At 38.7% G+C, this 13,551-nt stretch overlaps 1 protein-coding gene across 2 annotated transcripts in view; it reads left to right on the top strand.

Moving 5' to 3' along the window:
- Positions 1-388: 388 nt before the first annotated feature.
- MGA (MAX dimerization protein MGA) overlaps positions 389-13,551 on the top strand; it is a 130,074-nt gene continuing 116,911 nt past the window's right edge. Inside the window, exon 1 of one of the 2 annotated variants that reach the window (XM_081291903.1) lies at positions 389-507. The gene's annotated coding sequence lies outside the window, so the exon portion shown is untranslated. Of the gene's footprint in view, positions 508-535; positions 801-13,551 lie in introns of those variants that run through there. The other variant, XM_081291899.1, reaches the window with a different exon arrangement.

Here is a 13,551-nt window from a genome sequence, read left to right as displayed (position 1 = left end):
ATAAAATTCTAGTTTTCTATTTGTAGCAAAATTCGAAGTATTATTTACACTCTTAAGTGGGGCTTGTAGTAAATTGTGTTTAAGTTAGTATTCTTTTCCACCGATTATGAATGTCTAGTAGTTTCCTTGTGGGTAAATACCCTTGCTGTTCAGTAGTCTTCACAAAGTCAGTCTGCAGGCAACAACTAAATACTTGCTTCACGAAGGTTAAGCATTTTCCCCAAGATCACACGGATCAAACAAATGATGGAGGAGGGACTGAAAGTGTCTGGTATACTGTCACACTCCCATAATTACCCAAACCCTCTCATTCGGAGTCCAAGGACCTGACTCTCAAAGGGACACAGAACTACCGCCCGAGAGGCGAGAGCCAGGAAATCGGGAGAGGTGGCTTTCCCGGCATGCTCTGCAGCACACTGAAGGGCGCCAGACGCATCCCGGCGTGCATCGGGGAGCGCCCAAGGGCGATGGTTCACGGCTCCTGGAGGGGTGCGCGAAGTTAAGCCGGTATGTGTGAGCTTACTTAGTTTCCCGACGCTGATTTCTCATTTTGTCTTTATGGATGTACTCCCATAAAGGTAGAAAAGGAGGTACTCTTAACTATTCTCCCTTTCCGCGTGCGAATGACTTTCGGTGCCGCTTCGAGCACGGTGCCAGGTGATTAGCGGTTAGGGGCGGACTTGAAAGTTGCACGTGACCAGACCTGGTAGCCAATGGCTAGCCGGGTGGTCCGGCAGCGCGAGGATCCCCGGACTCGGGAGTGGAGCGACGCGTGGGCTGGCTACCGTCTGCCCCGGCAGGTACGCGCAGGCGCCTTGCTTGCCACGCGTTCCATCTGTTCCCATGCGCCCGGTGGCGTGTACTTAGTGCGAGGTGTTAAGAGTCTCTCGTGGGTGTTTTCAGGGGCAGCGGGGACGGCGAGAGTGTGTGGGGGGGGCTGGTGTCACGTGCGCACCACAGCCAATTGCAGGCCGAGGCGCACCCACAGCTTTTCTCAGCGCCCCGGGGTGCGACGTGTTCGGTGAGGTTGGACCCAGCCCTGACGTTCTAAGCGCTCCTTCGAAGCGCGTGTGCAGCCTGTATTATGTGGGCACGGCGTCTCATGCCCTCTTGCCCCGCTGTGAGCGCGGATGACAAGTTCTCGGCAAAATGGCTGCTGGAAAGAGTCGCCTAGCAGGGGCAGCGCTGGGGCCGCGTGAAGGTCACATGACGAGGTTGGCAGCGCGTGCTGCTGGCGCGGGGAAGGAGTGGGGGGGTAAGGGGCGTGGTAAGTCACGTGCCTTCTACTGCTGCGTCCAGTGATTTCCCAGAGTCTGTGCAGAGGCCAGATGGCCTGCTTTTACCCCTCCCACTTCGAAGCGTGGCAAGCATGGAGAGAAGCTGTGCGGTGTCGTGGTGTCGTGTAATGAGCCCTGATGTGGGATTTAAGAGACTTGGGGTTCCAGGCCTTTGGCTGGTTTTATAATCTTATTTATATTTTAGCTTTTTAGAGGTGATTAGTTTTTAAGAGCCTAAATAAATAAGGTCCATGACTACCTACTCTCAGTTATCTGTAGATTAAAAAAGAAATGTTAACAATGGCGTGGTGGGGATGGAGCTCAGTGACAGAGTGCTTGTTTAGAATTTGTGAGGGAGGCCCTGAGTTTGATCCAAAACAATGAAGAAGTCATAAACAAATTATTATGAGACAATCCCTACCCTCAAAGAAAAAATGACAAGCAATCATTCAAACTCCTAATAACAGTGCTGTGCGAAACTTGGTGTAGATAAATTATTATATTCTGGGCATATCCGTCTTTATCAATTCCATTTATACAATGTTCCTGTCTACTACCTCTGGGAAAATAGTCTTTTAGACATTTAGATCCTGTATGCTTTCTGGAAAGAAAGGGTATCCATTATTGTCATAACTGTGGAGATGGGGAATATTTAATTTGAAGGACTTACTAATGTCCTGTAAAGTTGACTAGAAGACCCTAGGAGTCATCTTTTGGCTTGGTGGGTCAGTCTTTGAAAAATTTTTGAGTTTTTGTACTGCAAACCTTTAATATTCTTCATTAAAACTCTCTGCTTCCCGCACTAGCTCTTTATTTTCCCGGAGTGTCAAGGCCTTGGGGGAAAGGAAGTAAACATAAATATATTTTCTATATCACTGCTTATATATTTTATAGTACCCTTTGATTTATCTTTAAGAGCCTTTGAATTTTGTGGGAAGAGAACCAATTTTTCCTTCCTTCCTTTTAGTTTTTTGTACTGGATTGAACCAGTACATCCCCATTCATTTTATTCTTTATGTTCTGAGAGCCTTGTTAAGTTGCTGAGTCTGTCCTCCAATTTTAGAGCCTCCAGAGTCAGCCTCTGGAGTTGCTGGGATTATAGGTGTGCATGCCTGGGCCCAGGTAGAATTTTTTTTTTTTTTTTTTGGTTATGTGGGATTGAACTCAGGGCCACTCAACCATCGAGCCACATACCTAGCCCTGTTTTGTATTTTATTTAGAGACAGAGTCTCACTGAGTTACTTAGGTCCTCACTTTTGCTGAGGCTGGCTTTGAATTCATGATCTTCCTGCCTCAGCCCCTCCCATCCCCAGCCAAGCTCCTGGGATCACAGGTGTGTGCTATTGCGCCATGCGTTAGATTTCCTTTTAAAAAGTTGACAGGGGCTGGGGATGTGGCTCAAGCGGTAGCGCGCTCGCCTGGCATGCGTGCGGCCCGGGTTCGATCCTCAGCACCACATACCAACAAAGATGTTGTGTCTGCCAAAAACTAAAAAATAAATATTAAAAAACCCCCAAGTTTTAAAAAGTTGACAGAATGATTCCAAAATTCATTTGAAAGAATGCACCTATAGGGGCTGGGGTGGTAGCTCAGTGGTAGAGCGCTGCCTTGAACTGGGTTTAATCCTCAGCACCACATAAAAATAAAGAAATAAAAATAAAGATAAAAAGAAAAAGAATGTACCAATAAAGTAAAGACAATTTGGAAAGATAAAGTAGGTGGGCTTGTCTTGGTGATATACAATTAGATATAATAATCAAAAGTGCAAGTGGTGATTTGAGTAGACAGCAGTGGAACAAAATAATAAATCTAGAAACAAGGTTATTTAGTATTAGGTGGCATTTCATATCAGTGGAAAAATATTATTTGGAATACTTGGATAATCATTTTTAAAAAATGTTATTCTTACCTTAAAATTTAAATAAAATCTAGGTGAGTTAAGTATTTAAATATAAAATTTGAGATCAGGAAATTGCAACTTTGAAAAAAATGGATGAACAATTTTCTAGTCTTGAAATAGGATAAGTTATTTGAAGCATGGCTACAAAAAGCAAAATCCACAAAGGCAAAGATTGATGGAATTTTAAAATTGACTCAGATTGGCAGAAACACCATAAAGTTAAAAGATAAATTTATTTTTTAAAAAACATTTATTTTTGGGGGCTGGGGATGTGGCTCAAGCGGTAGCGCGCTCGCCTGGCATGTGTGCGGCCCGGGTTCTATCCTCAGCACCACATACAAACAAAGATGTTGTGTCCGACAATAACTAAAAAAAAAAAAAAATATTAAAAAAAAATTCCCCCCCTCTCTCCCCCCCTCCCTCTCCCTCTCCCTCCCTCTCCCTCCCTTTCCCCCTCCCTCTCTCTCTCCCTCCCCCCCCCTCTCTCTTTAAAAAAAAACCCATTTATTTATTTATATATCTTTAGTTTTAGGTGGACACATTATTTTGTTTTTATGTGGTGCTAAGGATGGAACCCAGTGGGTCATGCATGCTAGGCCAGCACTCTACCACTGAGCCACAACCCCAGCCCCAAAAGATAAATTTATTAATGGCGTGGAAGCAGGTGCCTCCAATCCCAGCCACTTGGAAAGGCAGAGGCATGAGGATGGAGAATTTCAGGCCAGCTTAGTCAACTTAGTGAGATCAAACAAACAAAAACCAAACTCATTTACTCACTGAGCATTCATTTAATATATTTATTCAGTGCATACTGTGTGCTAGACAATTTTTTTTTAGGTGTAGAGAATACAGTGATGAGCAAAGCCTAGCAAATTGTGGGAAAAAGTTGAATCAGGTTTTGGACCTAGGTTAATGATCTTAATATCTGATAGGCAAAAGACATGGGTAGGTAGTCACACAAAATAAAAATAACGAATAAAGATAAAAATACTTTATTTTTCACATAAGTAATACAAAACAACACTTTCCCCTAGTCTGGCAGATTGTTATAGGTGTAATATGAAATCATAATATCTGATGATTGGCATTCATACATTACTCTTGGTGACTATTTCCATCAGAACATAATTTTTTTTATTTATTTATTATTTATTTATTTTTGGATATGGGGGATTGCACTCAGGGGCACTAGACCACTGAGCCACATCCCCAACCCTATTGTATTTTATTTAGAGACAGAGTCTCACTGAGTTGCTTAGTGCCTTGCTTTTGCTGAGGCTGGCTTTGAACTTGGTGATCCTCCTGTCACAGCCTCCTGGGTCTCTGGGATTACAGGTGTGCATCACCACACCTGGCTTTATTTTTGTTTTTGTTGGGGGGGGATTGAACCCTGGGTGTTCTACTTGTCAGACCAGCGCTGTACCACTAAGCTACATCCAGAATTTTTTTTTTTTTTTTTAGGAAACAGGATCTTGTTATGTTGCCTAGTCTGGCCTCAAATTTGCCATTCTTCTGCCTCAGTCTCCTGAGTAACTGGGATTACAGGCCACCACACCTGACTTGACTATACTTATTGAAAGCATTAAAAACCGTTATATACTTGGATTTAGGAACTCCTCTTTTTTTGTTAAGGTACTAATTAGTAAGTTTGCAAATATGTGCATTTGAGAATTTGTCTTTGACCAGGTGATTGGCTAGGTTCAGTGGTGCATACCTGTAATCTTAAGAGATTTGGGAGACTGAGGCAGGAGGAATGCAAGTTCAAGGCTAGCCTGGGCAACTTAATGAGACTCTGTCTTAAAATATAAAATTTAAAGGACTGATTTTGTAGCTCAGTTGTATAGTATTCCTAGATTGAATCCTCAATTAAAAAAAAGTTACTGGAATAATATGTTGAGATATTATGGCTTGGACTAAGCAGGTAGTAATGGTAGTGAGAAGTGGTTGCTGAGAGTTGAGTTGTGGAAAGCGAGAGGAATCAAAGATGATTCCATGGTTTTTAGCTGGAACAATTGATGACATTTATGGAGAAGACTGGAAGGAGCTAGTTTAGAGGAGAGTTTAGTTGTGTATTTTGAGTTTGAGATGCCTACTACTTATCTAGGATTAGAGGAGTATGCAGTGGACTGTTCAGGTCTGGATTCCAGGGTTAAGGTCGGGATTGTGAATATGTGCTTGGGTCATTGATATGTAGATGGTCTTTATGTGGAGCTGATAAGGTCATCCAGTAAATAAAGAGGGTCAATGGCTGAGCCCTGAGACTGTGGAAATCAAAATCAGGAAGGGGAGTAAATTATACTATAATTAGATTTCTTTTTGTATTGGCATTAACACACTGTATACATCTAATGGTGCACTATTAAATGATGTCCTTGAGGTATGCTCTTCCTACTAACTGAATTCTCAGGTTGTCACTTTTCTGCCTGATGCTTTCTATTTTTTCTTTTTTTTTAAATTTGTTTTAATTAGATACACATGACAGTACAATGATCTTGACATATCATACATTTGAATTAGATGGGGTATAATTTCTCATTTTTCTGAGTGTACAAGTTGCAGAATCACATTGGTCATGTAGTCACGTATATACATACAGCAATAATAATGTCTATTTTATTCTGCTGTCCTTCCTTTCCCCCTTCCCCTCCCCTCTCCTCCCATCGCTTCTCTCTACCCAATCTAATGAAACACACTTTTTTTCTTTTTCCTCACTTCATCATACGTGTAATCTGTATAACGATGAGGGTCTCCTTCCATCTTCCGTGTAATTCCCCTTCTCCCTCCCTTTCCCTCCCACCTCTCTTCCTTATTTAGTGATAATCTTCTTCTCATGCTCTTCCTCCTTACCCCATTTTGAGTCACCCCCCTTATATCAGAGAAGACATTCGGCATTTGTTTCTTAGGGATTGGCTAACTTCACTTAGCAAAATCTACTCTAATGCCATCCATTTCCCTGCAAATGCCATGATCTTGTTATTTTTTAGTGCTGAGTAATATTCCAATGTGTATATATGCCACATTTTTTTTTTAATCTATTTATCCATTGAAGGGCATCTAGGTTGGTTCCACAGTCTAGCTATTGTGATTTGTGCTGCTATAAACATTGATGTGGCTGTGTCCCTGTAGTATGCTATTTTTAGGTCTTTTGGGTATAGTAGGAGAAGTGGAGTAGCTGGGTTAAATGGTGGTTCCATTCCCAGCTTTCCAAGGAATCTCCATACTGCTTTCCAAATTGGCTGCATCAATTTGCAGTCTTACCAGCAATGTATGAGTGTATCTCCCTGCAACCCCCCATCTTCGCCAGCACTTGTTGTTTGACTTCATAATGGCTGCCATTCTTACTGGAGTGAGATGGTATCTTAGAGTAGTTTTAATTTGCATTTCTCTGATTGCTAGAGATGGTGAGCTTTTTTTCGTGTATTGTTGACTGATTGTATATCTTCTTCTGAGAAGTGTCTTTTCAGGTCCTTGGCTCATTTGTTGATTGGATTTTTTTTGTTTTTTTGACTTTTTGAGTTCTTTGTATAACATAGAGATTAGAACTCTATCTGATGTGTGAGGGGTAAAAATTTGTTCCCAGGATGTTGGCTCCCTATTCACCTCACATATTATTTCTCTTACTGAGAAAAAACTTTTTAGTTTGAATTCGTCCCATTTGTTGATTCTTGGTTTTAACTCTTGTGCTATAGGTGTCTTATTAAGGAATTTGGGGCCTGACCCCATGTGATGGAGATTAGTGCCACTTTTTCTTCTATCAGATGTAGAGTCTCTGGTTTGATTCCTAGATCCTTGATCCATTTTGAGTTAACTTTTGTGCATGGGAGAGAAAGGGATTCAATTTCATTTTGTTGCATATGGATAGCCAGTTTTCCTAGCACCATTTGTTGAAGATGCTATCCTTTCTCCATTGCATGCTTTTAGCACCTTTGTCTAATATAAGGTAGTTGTAATTTTGTAGGTTAGTCTCTGTGTCCTCTATTCTGTACCATTGGTCTACCAGCCTGTTTTGGTGCCATCAATTTTTTTTTTCCTCCATTATCTGAGGTCATAAACTCCAAACTTTTGCAGTTTTGCATATTAGACCCATCATCTGATTCTGCTCTACATCTGGTTCTTTATCAATCTTGCTGTGCCCATAGTGCTCTACTCAAAAAGAATTTAACCTTTATTTGTTTGTTTTTATGTAGTGCTGAGGATCAAACCCAGTGCTTCACCTAGGCTAGGAAAGCACTTTACCACTGAACTACAAGCCCAGCCCTGCTCTGCTCTTTTATTGCTTTGTTTGCCTCACTCTTCCTGCTTTTTGCCTCAAACTTCTGTTCAGTTTTCAGTGTCCCCCTTACATTTGCTTTGTAACTTCTACTTTTAATAGGTAGAAGTCAATCCCTCACTGCATGGTTCTTCTCAGAGCTGTTGTTTGTACTTTTATTTATAGCAAAATATAAAATGAGTTGGTATTTTGATTGTCTTTTTATTTGTTTCCCAGTGCTTGGCATGTGGTAGATGCTTAATCATAATGCTTAAAAAGTTTAGAAGTTTGATTTGGCAAAAGAGTAAATTAAAACCAATTCTTATACAGTTTTATGAACTATTAGCTGAGATTTTTAGGATCTTTTTATTATGGCAAGTTTTTGGTTTTAGTGATATTCATTTTGATTTAAGTTAGCCAGAACAAAGTTTAATGAAATGATGTCAGAATGAGACATGTTAGGAGTGTTTTGATCTGTAGAGCTGAGTAATGCTTATTCTTTGGAAGCAAACTATTATAATAGATTCTTCTTTCACTTGCCCACTTTGCCACCCACCTTCTCAGTAGTCAAGAATTCTATTTTAACGTTATGCATGTACTTTGAGCTCTTTGCTGGAAAAGGAACCTAATGTAATAAATCCCAGTAGATTCAGCAGAACTCACCCCAGGAATGTCCTTTAAATTGTTGTGAAGAGGGAAGCTTAATGGTGTGAATGTAGGTGTGAGGGTTTCAGTCTTTGAGCCTAAAGTAGGGTTGATTATTTTGTCATTCAATATTAAGCATGTATTGAGCACCAACCATATATGGGCATTGTATGAGGTATGAGTGGCTTTAAAAAAGAAAAAGATGTGTTTCCCTGTACATGAGGCTGTATAAATTTAGTTGAGGAACTGAAACATAAGATTAAAAAGGAATTTAATCTTAATAAGCAGTGTATTAGTAAGTGCCAAGTGCTATAGTATATATCAAGGACTTTGCATTTCTTAAGCCCATAATTATGTTCTCAAAGTTATGTGCAGTCTTACCTTATATCAGTTTTCAGCATTTTAAATTAATGTAAAAGTTGTCCATTTTCTCTTTTACATTTCTAGCTTCAATAAGATATTATTGATTTGGCCCTTTGATATGATAAATGACATATACAGAGAGTACATTGCTTCTATATTGTATCCAAATGTTTTGTTCTTTCACATTTATTCATGTATTATTTATTTTTTGGTACTAGAGATCAAAATCAGGGCTTTCTATATGCAAGGCAAGTGCTCTACCATTGAGTTAAGTACCCTGCGCTAGTAGTAATGACATGGACCTGTTATTTCATCATTCATGAACCCTAGGTTGGAGATAATATTTCTTTTCAGAAGTTTTGATGGCCTTATTTCTGTCTTTAAAGTTCCTTTTGAGAATTCTTTTGGTTTTCTGATTCTTAATCCTTTGTTTTAACCAATCCCCCCAACACATCTCTGGTTCTGTGCCTCCTATAAGTTACTTAAATTCACTTAACTTTTTTCTTATCCTTTCCTTATCCTATATCTACTTTTGGTTTGTTTTGAGGATTAGTGAGATAAATAATGTAAAGTGCTAAAAACAATACTTTGCATTAATAGTAAGCATTCAGTAAATAGTTGTTCCTGTGTTCTATGTATTCTCACTACATAGAACATAGTGAGATGTCTTTAGTCCATGTGTGGGTATTCCTCTGCTGTGAAATCTGGACATCCAAGACAAAAATTTGGGTTTTTGACTTTAGGGTTTATGGAGTGGAAATGGGATTTTCCCATATCCCTGAGCCTAAAGTGGGGGTTTGGAGTTTTGTAAGATCTGGTTTCCAGTTGCATTCACTGAGTTTGGAGAGGCCTTAGAATGTCCTCCTTCACCAAGGTGATCCCTCACCAGGATTATGCATTTGTTAGTGTCAATCACAATGTTTTCTAAGTTGTTAACTGTATTTATAATTTCAAAATGCAAGTTTTTCAACACTGCAGGTTACTTTTCAGTTCTTTTAAAAATGTTGTAACTGCCTTTTTATCTTAAGTATGCATTCTTGCAAACTAGCATTTTATATTGCCACTAAGAATTTAAGATAATTAGATCAACATTGTTGCTATTTGAAATAATAGATTTGAAAAGAGCAGATTTTTCCAAATTATATTTCTATGCAAAAGTATACTCAATTTCTTTATATTTTCCTTAACTTTTCTTTTTCTTTTTTCTTCTTCTTATTGGAGATTGAACTCAAGAGTGCTCTGCCACTGAACTACATCCCCAGTTCTTTTATTTTTTATTTTGAGACAAGGTCTTACTAAGTTGCCCAGTTTGTCTTTGAATTTGCTATTCTCTTTCCTTAGCATCCTGAGTTGCTGAGATCATAGGTATGTGTCACTGCACTCAGACTCCATTGACAGTATTTGAGCATTAGAGTAGTTCAAAGCAGTGGTTTTAAAAAATATTTGATCTTGGGGCTGGGGTTGTGGCTCAGTGGTGGAGTGCTCATCTAGCACGTGCGAGGCCCTGGGTTTAATCCTCAGCACCACAGTAAAAAAATATAAACAAACAAATAAATAAATAAATAAAGATATTGTATCCAGGGGCTGGGGTTATAGCTTAGCGGTAGAGCACTTGCTTCGCACATGCGAGGCACTGGGTTTGAAATTCACCACCACATTAAAAATAAATAAATAAATGAAGTAAAGATATTGTGTCTATCTTTAAAAAATCTTTAAATTTTTTTTTTTTTTTAAAGAGAGAGTGAGAGAGGAGAGAGAGTGAGAGAATTTTTAATATTTATTTTTTAGTTCTCGGCGGACACAACATCTTTGTTGGTATGTGGTGCTGAGGATCGAACCCGGGCCGCACGCATGCCAGGCGAGCGCGCTACCGCTTGAGCCACATCCCCAGCCCCTTTAAAATTTTTTAAAAAAAGATATTGTATCCAAATATAACTAAAAATAAATATTTAAAAAATATTTGGTCTTGTATGATGAAAATGTTTTGAAATTAGAAGAGGCTAAAATTATAGAGAATGCTTAGGTGATTGTTATGATGATCTAGTGGGGAATTAAGAATGGAAGTTAGAAGTGTTAGTGGAAGTGAGAGCCTAGAAATAAGATGCTTAAAATGTGATTTGTAAGATGCAAACTTCCACTGTGGCTTACAAGATGCTACAAGATTTGACTTTTACCTTCCTCTGCAGCCTTATCTCCTGTCATATTTTTAAAATATTTTTTAGTTATACATGGACATAATATATTTATTTTGTTGATTTATTTTTATGTGGTGCTGAGGATTGAACCCAGTGCCTCACATGTACAAGGCAAGTAAGTGCTCTGCCAATGAGCCCCGGCCCCAGCTCCCTTTCCTGTCATCTTTGCTCTCATTCTGTACATTTTAGCCACATTGACTGAGTCATTTCACAGAATGGGCTGTTTGTCTTGACTTCAGTGCCTTTGCATCTACCTTCTCTTTACCTGGATATTCTTTTCCAAGTCTGGTTCCTTTCTACCATTCAGTTCTTAGTTTAAATCTGCTTAGTTTTCCCTGATCACTAGTCCTTAAGCAACTTCTCTTACTGATTCATTCATTGTTTTGCTATCATTATAGTATATAATCATTAGCTTGGTTTAAAAAATGGATTTATTTGTCACTGTCTTTTTGAATTTCAATTTCATGAGAGAAGGAACTTTGTCATTTATATTCTTGACACCTAGAAAGATACCTGGCATTACTGGATTTGAAATAGGACTTGATAAATCACCTGAGTTGGAGAGGTCCTCTGAATCTAAGGTTTTCAGCCTGGATATATGTGCCATTGATCCAAATAGAAGAGTATGGAGGAGTCAGGGACACCAACATTTAATGTAGTTCCAGCTATTCCAGAGGTGGAGGCAGGAGGCTCCTTTGCATTCTGGAGTTTGAGACCAGTCTGGGCAACTTAATGCCTGTCTCAAAAAACAAACAGAAAGATTAGGAAAAGAAAAATGAAAAATAAAAAAGAAAGGAAAAGTCTGAATTTTGATAACTTTCTTACACATGCTAGACAAGTGCTGTTGAGTTATGTCCCTAACCCAGGAATTTTGATTTTTGAAGGAAAGAGAGTCTGAGATAAGGATGGGAAGTCCTGATATGATATTTAGTAGGCTATAGGAGATAGATAATTAATTGACCCTTGTGAGAGAAATATTAGGACTGGAGGTAGAATCTTTTTTTGTGTGTTGGAACTTGAACCAGGGTATGCTGTACCACTGAGCTACATCCCCAGCTGTTTTTATTTTTTATTTTGAGACAGGATCTCACTGAAGTTGCTGAGGCTGGTCTTGAGATTGTGATCCTCCTGCCTCACCCTCCAGAGTAGTTGGGATTATTGGTATGCACCACTGTACCTGGATTAAAAAAAAAATACCGTTTTACTATAGTATTTTTTGTGTGTGTGTGTGTGTGTGTGTATGTATGTATATGTATGTATATATACACATATATAAATATGAAGGTGTATATATTATATGTACAGTTTAATGAGTTTTTGCAAAGTAATACATTATATCTTGATCCAACACTTGGATCAAGAAAGAGAATTATTAGGCTGGGAGTTATAGCTCTGTAGTACAGCTCTTGCCTCTTGCCTAAGCATACATGAGGCCCTGGATGCCATCTCTGGCAAACACACACACACCCCCCACACACCCCCACACACCAAAAAAAAAAAAAAAAAAAAAAAAAAAAGGAAGAAGAAAGAAAGAAAAGCCAGAGAAAGAGAATTATTACCAATACTTATGAGCCCCCATGGTGATGAACTGTAATTTTTAATTGGTATTTATTCTATATCCCTTTGATGATAAATATTTTGAGGTAAGAATCATGCTTGTTTAACTTATCATGGTGATCCACATAGTGATTTATATTTGATGACAGCTCAGAGGAGTCTTATTTTGATAATAGTTGGCACTGGTTGAGAACATTTCTCAGCATTTTTTTCTGGTGATTCTATTCAGTCTTTGTTTTACCTGTCTTTGAACTCTGATAGTATTGTCTGTTCATTTGATTTAATCACTTCATTTATACTATCTCTGATGTTTCTTTAGTTTTTTTTTTTAAATATGTGTAGCTCATCTTTCTTTTCTTTCTTTCTTTCGTATTGGGGATTGAACCCAGGGGTGCTTAACCACTGAGCAACATCCCAGCCCTTTTTTATATTTTATTTGAGATCAAGTCTTGCAGATTTGCTCAGGACCTTGCTAAATTGCTGAGTCTGGCTTTGAACTCAAGAGTCTCTTGCCTCAATTTCCCAAACTGATAGGATTACAGGCATGCACCACCATGCTGGACTGTAGTTTCATATTTTTTATTAAAAAATTTTTTGAGATTGATAATTTTTCATACTTCTGAATTCTCTTATTTGCTATACAGACCTGAGTAAATAAGTGCTTCATGTCTAGTTACTTTGAAGTAGTGCTGAATTTATATAGTTTTTGTTGTAAAAAATTACCTTCAAGCTGGGTATAATGTATTCCTGTAATCCCAGCAATTTAGGAGGCTGAGACAGGAGGATTGCAAATTCAAGGCCAGCCTCAACAAATCAGTGAGGTCATCAGCAATTTAGCTAGATCCTGTCGCAAAGAAATAAAAATTACTGGGGGAATGGCGCTGGGGTTGTAGCTCAGTGGTAGAACACTTACCTAGCAAGTGTGAGGCACTGAGTTCAGTTCTTAGCACCACATATAAATGAATAAATGAAGGTCCATCAACAACTAAAAAAATCAAAAACAAAACAAAATACCAGTGGGGATGTAGCTCAGTGGTAAAGTACCCCTAGGTTCAGTCCCCAGTACCTAAATAAATAAACAAAAGGAGCATGTTAAAATGCAAATATATGTTCATCCCTTTGTTAGGGAGCTTTTTTTTTTTGTCCCCCTTCTGATTGTGGGGATTTAACTCAGGGACTCAAAACCACTATGCTACATCCCCAGCCCTATTTTGTATTTTTTTAAAATAATTTTTTAGTTATAGATAGACATAATACTTTTACTTATTTATTTTTTATTTATTTTACTTATTTATTTTTATGTGATGCTGAGGATTGAACCCAGTGCCTCACATATGTGAGGCAATCACTGTGCCACAGTCCCAT

This window comes from Spermophilus citellus (genome assembly GCF_964194105.1).
Source record: "Spermophilus citellus genome assembly, chromosome: 4".
Taxonomy (NCBI): Eukaryota; Metazoa; Chordata; class Mammalia; order Rodentia; family Sciuridae; genus Spermophilus; species Spermophilus citellus.
The sequence above is the reverse complement of the archived record's forward strand: the minus strand, read 5'-3'. Positions and strand labels throughout refer to the sequence as shown.